The following is an 11,313-nucleotide window of genomic DNA, read 5'->3' on the forward strand; positions in this document are numbered from 1 at the left end:
GGTGAACAGGGAGTAAAGGAGGGGACTAAGCACGCACCCCTGAGGGGCCCCTGTATTGAGGGTCATCGTGGTCGATGTGTTGCTGCCTACCCTCACCACCTGGGGGTGATCCGTCAGGAGGTCCAGGATCCAGTTGCAGAGGGAGGTGTTCAGTCACAGGTTCCTGAGGTTAGTCAGGGAAAAGAGGACCGAGCACGCCCCCATTCTCATCGACGGGGCTGTAGTGGAACAGGTTGAGAGCTTCAAGTTCCTTTGTCCACATCACCAACAAACTATCATGGTCCGAACACACTAAGACAGTCGTAAAGAGGGCACGACAAAGCCTATTCCCCTCAGGAGACGATTTGGCATGGGGTCCACAGATCCTCAAAAGGTTCTACAGCTGCACTATCCAGAGCACCTTGACCGAATGCATCACTGCCTGGTATGGCAACTGCTCGGCCTCCGACCACATGGCACTACAGAGGGTAGTGCATACGGCCCAGTACGTTACTGTGGCCAAGCTTCCTGCCATCCAGGACCTCCATACCAGGCAGTGTCAGAGGAAGGCTCTAAAAATTGTGAAAGACTCCATGCAGCCACCCTAGTCATAGACTGTTCTCTTTGCTACCGCATGACAAGCGTTACCGGAGCGCCAAGTCTAGGTCCAAAAGGCTTCTTAACAACTTCTACCCCCAAGCCATAAGACTCCTGAACAGATAATTAAAGGGCTACCCTCTTTTACGCTACTGCTACTCTCTGTTTACAATCTATGCATATTCACTTTAACTCTACCTACATGTACATATTACCTCAATTACCTCGACTCACCGGTGAGCCTGCACATTGACTCTGTACCGGTACCCCCTGTATATAGCCTTGCTTGTTATTTTACTGCTGCTGTTTAATTATTTGTTACTTATTTTCTATTTTTTACTTATCTATTTTTTCCTTAACACTTTTTTTCCCCTTAAAACTTCTTAATTAAAGCATTGTTTGTTAAGGGCTTGTAAGTAAGCATTTCACTGTAAGGTCGACACCTGTTGTATTCTGCGCATGTGACAAATATCATTTGATTTGATTTTGATTTGGTAGTAGTGAACTTGAACGCTTAGCTATATTGTAGTCAATAAAATGCATTCTCAAGTAGGTTTTCCTCTTCTCCAGGTGGGAGAGGGCAGTGTGGCATGCAATAGAAATTCCACCGGTGGATCTGTTGGGAAGATATGTGACTTGGAGTGGGTCCAGGGTGTCTGGGATGATAGTGTTGATATGAGCCACGACAATCAAACAGGTATAATGTCAGTACAGATACAAAGTGGTTTCGCAATTCAACAGCTCAAACACGAGACATATGTCGCAGGGTCTCCAGATAATCACAGATTACAAAGGGAAAACCAGCCACGTTGCGGACACTGACGTCTAGCTCCCAGACAAGCTAAACACTTGTACCCAAGAAAGCAAAGGTAACTGAACTAAATGACTATCGCGCCCCGTAGCACTCATTTCTGTCATAATGAAGTTCTTCGAGAAGCTAGACCATATAACCTCTACCTTACCTGGCACCCTAGACCCACTTCAATTTGCTTACAGCCCAATAGATCTGCCCTATCCCACCTGGACAAGAGGAATACCTATGTAAGAATGCTGTTCATTGACTATAGCTCAGCCTTCAACACTATAGTACCCTCCAAGCTCATCATCAAGCTTGGGCCCTGGGTCTGAACCACGCCCCTTGCAACTGGGTCCTGGACTTCCTGTCGGGCTGCCTCCAGGTGGTGAAGGGAAAGCAGCACCTCCACTTCACTGAAGGAGCAAATTGTGCATTTCAGGAAAAAGCATAGAGAGCACTCCCCTATCCACATTGACGGGACTGCAGTGGAGAGTGTGGAAAGCTTCAAGTTCCTCGGCGTACATGTCACTGACGATCTGAAATGGTCCCCCCACACAGATAGTGTGGTGAAGAGGGCACAACAGCTAAATATGTGTATGTGACCAATAACATTTGATTTGATATTTGTCATATGCCTTTCAATGTGAGATGTGAGTGCTTTGGGGCGATAGTCATTTAGACAGGTTACCTTAACATTATTGGGCACAGGGACTATGGTGGTCTGCTTGAAACCTGAGGTATTACAGACTGGGTCAGGGAGAGTTTGAAAATGTCAGTGAAGACACTCTCAAGCTCTCCAGCGCATGCTCTGAGTACAAGTCCTGGTAATCTGTCTGGCCCTGTGGCCTTGTGAATGTTATTCTGTTTAAAGATCTTAGTCACATCAGCTTCAAAGAGCGAGATCACACAGTCGTCCAGAACAGCTGGTGGTCTCATGCGTGGTTCAGTGTTGCTTGCCTTGAAGCGAGCATAGAAGGAGTTTAGCTCGTCTGGTAGGCTTGCGTCACTGGGCAGCTCATGGATGGGTTTGCCTTTGCAATACATGATCGTTAGCAAGCCCTGCCACATCTGACGAGCATAAGAGACTGCGTGGTAGGATTCGATCTTCGTCCTGTATTGACGTTTTGAATGCTTGATGGCTCATCTGAGGTCATAGTGGGATTTCTAATAAGCGTCTGGATAAGTGTCCCGCTCCTTGAAAAGGATGCATGTAATCCATGTTTTCTGGTTGGAATATGTATGCACGGTCACTGTGGGGATTACATCATCGATGCATTTTCTAATGAACCCCTTTACTGATGTGGTCAACTCCTCAATGTTATCGGATGAATCAATGAACATATTCCAGTCTGTGCTAGCGAAGCTGTACTGTAGCTTAGCATCTGCTAAGCGCGTCACGGGTACTTCCTGTTTTAGTTTTTCTTGTAAGCAGGAATCAGGAGAATAGAGTTATGGTCAGATTTGTCAAATGGAGGGTGAAGGAGAGTTTTGTATGTGTTTGTGTGTGGAGTAAAGGTGATCTAGAGTTTTATCCCTTCTAGTTGCCCTGGTGACATGCTAGTAAAAATGAGGTAAGACGTATTTCAGTTTCCCTGTATTAAAATCAACGGCCACTAGGAGCTCCTCCTTTGGATGTACATTTTATTTTTTGCTAATGGCCTTATACACCTCGTTGAGTGCAGTCTCAGTACAAAAAATATGTAAAACTATCTTAGTAAATAGTATGGTCTGCAGCTTATCATGAGGTATTCTAACTCAGGCAAGCAAAACCTTGAGACTTCATAAACATCATAGATTGCGCACCAGAAGTACCAGCTAGATGTATATTATCCATGTCTTTGTTCAGCCACGACTCTGGGTAATATAGGATATTTCAGTTCTTCAGGTCTCATTGATAGGATAGTCTCCAACGGAGCTCATCCAGTTTGTTCTCCAGTGATTATACTTTCACCAATAGAAAGGACGATAGAGGCGGTTTCTTAACTCGACAACGTAGTCTCGTCAAGGAGACTTGCCTCTCTTTAGCCGTCTCTTTCTCTTTCAAATCCCGAGGATTAGGACCTGGTTCAAAAAGAGCAGTACGTCCATAACTGCCGACCTTTTGAAGTAGAAATCTTCATCCAAATCAAGGTTAATGATCAATGTTATACTGTCCGGAAGCTGTTTTCTGTCATAGGAAATGAAGGCGGAAATATGATGTAAAAAAAAGATCAGAGTAAAAGACAACATAAAATAGCATAATTGGTCAGCAGCCCATAAGACCTGTCCACCTATCCACTGAGGCACCATCTTCTATCTTCCAAGCTAGGGTTATTCTTATGGTTAGGTTTAGGGTTTTGGTTAGGCTCACTGTTGAACAGGGATGTGGACATGAATCTGGGGTATTGCTATGGCTGGGGTTAGGGTTGACCTGAGCTGCACCCTATCTGGCCTAGGGCAGTGTCTCCCAGCTGTGGCCCCTGTCATTGCCTCACTACTCACCCTCCTTCCAATAGCCTGCAGGTAGACTGATAAACGACTGTGAGGACAGAGTCTGGTCTGGGCACCTTGTGGCTGCCTGTGTGTGTTCAGGGACCCTGGTGGGCCCTCAGCAATCGTTGCAAAAGGCCTAAGGGAACTTTAGGATGTCCCCAAATGATGTCCCTTCTCCCCTCTGTGCCCTCCGCTCATCTCTTTATATGCTAATGACTGTGTTTATGAAGCTGTCTAATGTCTAATTTGTAACAGCTTGGCCAATCAATAGGAGGTTATTTGGTTGCCATGGTGTTTCACAGCAGGAAGTCTCTGGTATTAGGGTGGTTCTAGAGGAGGTGGGTTCTAGAGGTGGCAGGTGGATGGAGAGGCAGAGGCAGGGTCGTTTGGGTTTGTGTCTGTCATGTGTTCTTCTCTTTCCTTCCTCCTAAACCATGTGGAGCTTCCGGCTGTGCCCCACCAAGCAAAAGTTGTAACCGCCTCAGAGAGGTCACTGCACGTGCGTTCACCTTACTCATTTGGAGACAGCCTTCATTTCTAGCATAGAAAAGTGAGTAAGTAAATAAGTAAAATGTTTTGCCCCACGGTTAGCCAAGATGGTTTCCGATACAAAAAAAATAACATTTCAGTATATTTACTGTTACGTAAATACATTTGCATCATTGCTAAAATGCATGTAATTCCTTAAATGTATTTCAGACATACATGTAGGTGCCTAGTTAAATAGGTTAAGTAAGAAAATGAAAAACATTATGTACAGTGCCTTTTTCCACATTTTGTTACATTACAGCCCTATTCCAAAATGGATTAAATAAACAATCAAAAATGCAGCAATCGACACACAATACCCCACACAAGTGAAAACAGATTTTTGGAAATGTTAGCAAGTTTATTACAAACCCCTACAGAAATAACTTATTTACATAAGCATTCAGACCCTTTGCTATGAGACTCGAAATTCAGCTCAGGTGCACCCTGTTTCCATTGATCATCCTTGTTTCTACAACTTGATTGGAGTCTATCCTGTGGTAAACTCAATTGAATGGACATGATTTGGAAAGGCCACAACTGTCTATTAAAGGTCCCACAGTTGACAGTGCATGTCACAGCAAAGACCAAGCCATGAGGTCGAAGGAATGAGGTCGAAGGAATTGTCCGTAGAGTTCCGAGACAGGATTGTGTCGAGGCACAGATCTGGGGAAGGGTACCCAAAACATTTTTCAGCATTGAAGATCCCCAAGAACACAGTGGCCTCCATCAATCTTAAATGGAAGAAGTGTGGAACCTCCAAGACTCTTCCTAGAGCTGGCCTCCTGGCCAAACTGAGCAAATTGGGGAAATAGCCTTGGTCAGGTTCCCCTCTTTCCACTGGGATTCTCTGCCTCTAACCCTATTACAGGGGCTGAGTCACTGGCTTACTGGGGCTCTCTCATGCTGTCCCCGGAGGGGGTGCGTCAACTGAGTGGGTTGATTCACTGATGTGGTCATCCTGTCTGGGTTGGCGCTGTCCCCAGTCCACCTGACTGTGCTGCTGCTCCAGTTTCAACTGTTCTGCATGACCATGCTGGTCATTTATGAACATTTGAACATCTTGACCATGTTCTGTTATAATCTCCACCCGGCACAGCCAGAAGAGGACTGGCCACCCCACATAGCCTGGTTCCTCTCTAGGTTTCTTCCTAGGTTTTGGCCTTTCTAGGGAGTTTTTCCTAGCCACCGTGCTTCTACACCTGCATTGCTTGCTGTTTGGGGTTTTAGGCTGGGTTTCTGTACAGCACTTTGAGATATCAGCTGATGTACGAAGGGCTATATAAATACATTTGATTTGATTTGATTTGATGACCAAGAACCCGATGGTCAGTCTGAAAGAGCTCTAGAGTTCCTCTGTGGAGATGGGAGAACCTTCCAGAAGGACAACCATCTCTGCAGCACTCCACCAATCAGGCCTTTATGGTAGTAGAGTGGCCAATCGGAAACCTTTCCTCAGTAAAAGGCACATGACAGCTCGCTTGGAGTTTGCCGAAAGGCACCTAAAGACTCTCAGACAAGCAAGAATCTCTGGTCTGCTGAAACCAAGATTGAACACGTTGACCTGAATGCCAAGTGTCACATCTGGAGGAAACCTGGCACCATCCCTCCAATGAAGCATGGTGGTGGCAGCATCATGCTGGGGGATGTTTTTCAGTGGCAGGGACTGGGAGACTAGTCGGGTTCGAGGGAAAGATGAACGGAGCAAAGTATAGAGAGATCCTTGATGAAAACATGCTCCAGAGCTCTCAGGACCTCAGACTGGGAGGAAGGTTCACCTTCCAACGGGACAATGACCCTAGGCACACAGCCAAGAGAACACAGGAGTGGCTTCGGGACAGGTCTCTGAATGTCATTGATTGGCCCAGCCAGAGCCCAGACTTGAACCCAATCGAACATATTTGGAGAGTCCTGAAAATAGTTGTGCAGCAACACTTCTCATCCAACCTGACAGAGCTAGAGAGGATCTGCAGAGAACAATGGGAGAAACTCCCCAAATACAGGCGTGGCAAGCTTATAGCGTCATACCCAAGATGACTCGAGGCTGTAGTCACTTGCAAAAGGTGCTTCAACAAAGTACTGGGTAAAGGGTCTGAATACTTATGTAAATGTGATATTTCATTTTTTTTTTATTATAAATGAGCAAATATTTCTTAAAACCTATTTTTGCATTGTCATTTTGGGGTATTGTGTGTAGATTGCTGAAATGTATTTATTTTTTATCCATTTTAGAATAAGCCTGTAACGTAACAAAATGTGGGTCTGAATACTTCCTGAAGGCACTGTACATTTGTATCTTTGATCAAATGCATGTAATGCCTGACAATATTATTGAAATGCATGGCTATGATATCTAGTCTACAGGGTGGCCAAAGTGGTTCCTAATTCAACTTCTTAAATTACTCTTCACGTATTGATCAATGGAGATAAAAAATGTTGGGCCACCAACCAAATCTTTGGTGGTGATATAATTTAAATTGTGATGGTGAGTAAAAATGTTTTTTTTTATAATATTGTTATAATGTATGCTATTCATCTGTAGCTATACAAAGCAACCCAATAGCTGTGTAACATGTTACAACATGACAACAGTTTACGAACACAGAATACTGTATAAATCTGTACTGTAGTTGTGTGCCTTTTCCAGTACACATATTCATTTTGGTATAAAGTGTTGAATGTAAAAAAAAAGAAAAGAAAAACAACAATCAATGCAAATGCAAATAACACATCCTTCTATAAGACAACTGAGTTAAAAAAACTAAGATACATTTGAATGAGAATTTGAGAAAAGCAGAATAAAAGAGGGGATCCTCTTTCCGCCTTTGCTCATGAGAGGCCACAAGTACCCTAATCCCTACCGACCTCTTGAGAGCTCAACCAACTGAACTCACTACTCTTTTTCCACCAAGGCCTGACAATGAGGTTACACCTCTTTTCACAGACCCATCAAATCAGTCATTAACCCTGTAATTACTTGTTGTAAAAACACGTTGTCTTTAAGAAAAAGGATAAAGGGAAGTGGGAGCAGCAGGGTTGGGGGAAGAGAGAACGGTGGGAGGGGGGGTTCATCTCAATAGAAAGTTTCAGGGTGTAGTGAATTACCTTCATATGGCCAGAAAGGATATAGGAATTTTCCTTCCGCCTTTCCCCAGGCCTACACTTCCACCGCAAACCTGGGCCTCAATTACATGTATAACGGAGAGAGAGGAGGGGGTGAGGGGCAATTGGGCTGAGAGGGGGGAACAATTGGTCCGGTCCCTATTAACAGATGAAAGGGCTATTCTCTATTTCATCCTCTGGTCCTTGTGGTGTTTTTGAAGCCCTATAGGCCCTGGTCAAAACTAATGCACTATATAGGGATTAGGGTGCCATTTGGGATATAGAGGGTGGAAAAAAGGGGTGGAAGAGAGACAGTGGGTCTAAGTCCTAGAGAGCCCTTTCGTCTGATAAATTACCAGTAAAGAGGAGATAATGGGAGATTGATTTTGGTCTAACAGACTTATTCTATAGCTAATATTATTCACCTACCATTTTTTCTCTTTCGTATTTTCCCTGCGTTCTCGATAGGAGGACAAGTACTTTCACATGCTATAATTCAAACATTGCGGAGAACATTGGCTATTTGAGAGTCTCTCTGTCTCTCACAAGGATACAGGATTCACAATTTACTTTTGTTTCAGAGAAACTCTGCTGAAATGTTGGAACCCCCCTTTACAACAAAACAATACATTGATGGTCAAATGCAAAATCTCCTTCTTAACCCCAGGGATAAGCCACAGATGTCCCTAAATATAAGCGAGGTGCTCTGTATACTGTAATGCATTTGATAGATTCTGTATTCAGAATGTTCGTCATCTTTACCCCAAACCACAGAATGTAACAGCCGTCTAGGGACCCCACTTATAATGCTGTGGTGTTCCAGTGGTTCTAGAGCCTCATCAATCAATCCTCCTTGCCATGGCTTGCTGTGACGAGTCAGTCCAAACACTGGAAAGTTGGCACCATCATAAAACTATCATAAAAAGCCGCAAACAATTTGCACTTATGAGAAATGAAAGGGAGCAGTAGTTAAATGTTAAACGTCATGGGATTGAAGTGCTCTGTGGTGATAGATGTAGGAATGAAAGAAAACGAAATGAGCATCATTAAACGAAAATAAAAGCTACACAGGCAGGTACATGCCATACAAAGGAGGCACTTCTTTCTGGCTCGTTCCATAGTGTGTGTGAGTTATTACTCCAGACTGAGTCAAATCAGGTCCTAAACATGTAGGCTTGTTTGAGAGGACTATGACGCATAGACCGAGGGGTCCTCAATTACTCAGTCTCACCTCACCTCTGCCTAAACCTCCCCCTACCTGGCGCAAACCCAACCACCCCATGCCACTCATGATTTGTAGATGTCAAATTAAGAGCCAATTAGACGCAATGGGCCTTGCAGTGTAACGTTTATTACCATCAGGATTTGATTAAGCACCAACAAGATTTTTACTCTGATTGTTCTGTCAGAGGGTATAGCCTAGCTCTGATGGTTGTTCACAGTTTCTACACACAACAGAAACCTTTAGTAATCAGCCAGTGTAACCAACATAAAAAATCCTAGATTATACTATGGTCTAAATACTGTAGTATTAATATATTTATATACTGTATTATTCACTGTAGTTTTTTTTGCAGACTGTAGACTGTTAATTAACTATAGTATAAATACTATAGTAAAGAAATGTGTAGTACATACTGTAGTAATTATTGTTGTGTTTTTGCAGATTGTAGTATACTGTTGTATAAACTGTAGTGTTTCTGCAGACTGTAATATACAGTACTGTAGTTTTTGCTGGTGTAACTGTAGAATTTACTATAGTGTTTTTGTTTTACTATCTTTGACATAGAAGGAGGCTTTCTCCTTGAGGAAACCTGCTGGAGAAATACTAAAAGAGTACAGTTTCCATAACCCGTAGATAGATGTAATTATATAGTATTTAATTTTGTTAAAAAAGTGCAGTATTTACTATAGTATTCTACGTGAATAATACACATGACTGAGGGATACTACAGTGTGAAGTATAGTAGTATTTTATATAGTAGTATTTTTACAGGTGGAGAAGTTTATTTTGCAGACACTCTCATCCAGAGCAATTTACAGGAGCCGTGCGCAATGGTATGTTCACAGATTTTTCACCTAGTCGGCTCAGGTATTCAAACCAGCAACCTTTTGGTTACTGGCCCAATGCTCTTAACCGCTAGGCTACCTGCCACCTACTTTATTGCCTTTTTTAGTGTTGCACAAACGGTTGAAATGGTGTAATACGTATTAAAAGTGTGGAAAATAGAGATAAATGATTTGGAGCTTGTGTGTTCCAGATTGCACAAGCCAAGGCTGCCTACTTAATTAAAAGGTGAGTAGTGGTTGATCCTCTGTCAATGTTCAGCTATGTATGGTGTCGCTCACACACATGCACACACACATGCACACATACATGCACACACAAATGCTATTTTCCTTTTAATCCGCTCAGATGAGTATTGTTGTAACCATTACAGCTGTTCTTTAAGTGGACTGTGCCCCTGTCTGGCCGTAAATGACAAAAACACAGAAAATGATCTAGTTGCTTAATATAAGGAGTTTTACTTGTACAGATGGGGAGAGGTCTGGCCGTAATAAAGAGATGCTCTGCTTTTGTGACACCACACTCCAAGTTCTGCAGGGTCTAGTTTTGTCTAATCTTGATTATTGTCCAGTCGTGTGGTCCAGCGCTGCAAGGAAAGACCTGGTTAAGCTGCTGCTGGCCCAGAACAGACCGGCACGTTTTGCTCTTCATTGTAATCAGAGGCCTGATATACAACGCCTCTCCCCTATTTGACCTAAATAGTTTGTGTGTATGCATTGATATGTAGGCTACGTGTGCCTTTTGAAAAAATGAATGTAGTTCTGTCCCTGAGCTGTTCTTATCTATTGATGTTCTGTATTATGTCATTCTGTATTGTGTTTCATGTTTTGTGTAGACCCCAGGAAGAGTAGCTGCTGCTTTTGCAACAGCTAATAGGCATGCTAATAAAATACCAAGTGCCAATTTGTAAAGATTAGTGTTAACTGCAGGCTTAACCTTAGTGGAAGGAAGTTTCTAACAAACTTCACCAATGTAGTGGAGCCGAGAGCAGGCTTTGTGGAATCTAGCTCAGACTACATCGATTTGCCCATAGTCAATACTTTAAAAATTATAATAATTATAAAATGCCCACCTTGTACCTATGTTTGTCCTCTGTAGTTGTGTGCCTTTCTTTGTTTGCTGAAGTCCATACTTTTTTAATAAACGTTAATCAAATATCACAGCTGACTGTTTTCTTGTTGAGATTCAATTGGCACCTGCGCATTTGCACTGAGTTGCCATCTTAGAGCAACAGCAATGAGCAAACAGCCCATGTTTGTGTTTGACGAACGTTTAAAGAACAAGTATGGATTTCAGCAAACAAAGAAACTACGGAGGACAAACACACAGTAAGTACAAGGTGGGTGTTTCACAGCTTTACACTCTGCCTTGACCCACCTGGACAAAACCAACACCTATGTGAGAATGCTGTTCATAGACTTTAGCTCAGCATTCAATACGGTCATTCCCCCTAGGCTGGTCACCAAACTCCATGACCTAGGGACCAGCCCCTCTCTCTGTAACTGGACTTTGGACTTCCTAACCAACAGACCCCAGTCTGTCAGGTTAGACAACTTCACCTGCTCAACCCTGAACCTGAACACCGTGTGCCACAGGGCTGCATGCTGAGCCCCCTCCTGTACTCCGTCTTCACCCACGACTGCGATCCTGTACACGGTTCCAACACCATCGTAAAGTTCGCAGACGACACCATGGTGGTAGGGCTGATCAGTGACAATGACGAGTCAGCCTACAGGGAGGAGGTCAAACACCTGGCTGCATGGTGCGCTGA

General features: G+C 43.4%; 1 non-coding gene across 1 annotated transcript; it reads right to left on the minus strand.

Moving 5' to 3' along the window:
* Positions 1-9,265: 9,265 nt before the first annotated feature.
* Positions 9,266-9,318, minus strand: LOC139377758 (U7 small nuclear RNA). The gene has a single exon (XR_011628231.1). It is a non-coding gene; the product is annotated as a U7 small nuclear RNA (small nuclear RNA).
* Between the last annotated feature and the right edge of the window lie 1,995 nt (positions 9,319-11,313).

The sequence above is a fragment of the Oncorhynchus clarkii genome, chromosome 20 (genome assembly GCF_045791955.1).
Source record: "Oncorhynchus clarkii lewisi isolate Uvic-CL-2024 chromosome 20, UVic_Ocla_1.0, whole genome shotgun sequence".
Lineage (NCBI taxonomy): Eukaryota > Metazoa > Chordata > Actinopteri > Salmoniformes > Salmonidae > Oncorhynchus > Oncorhynchus clarkii.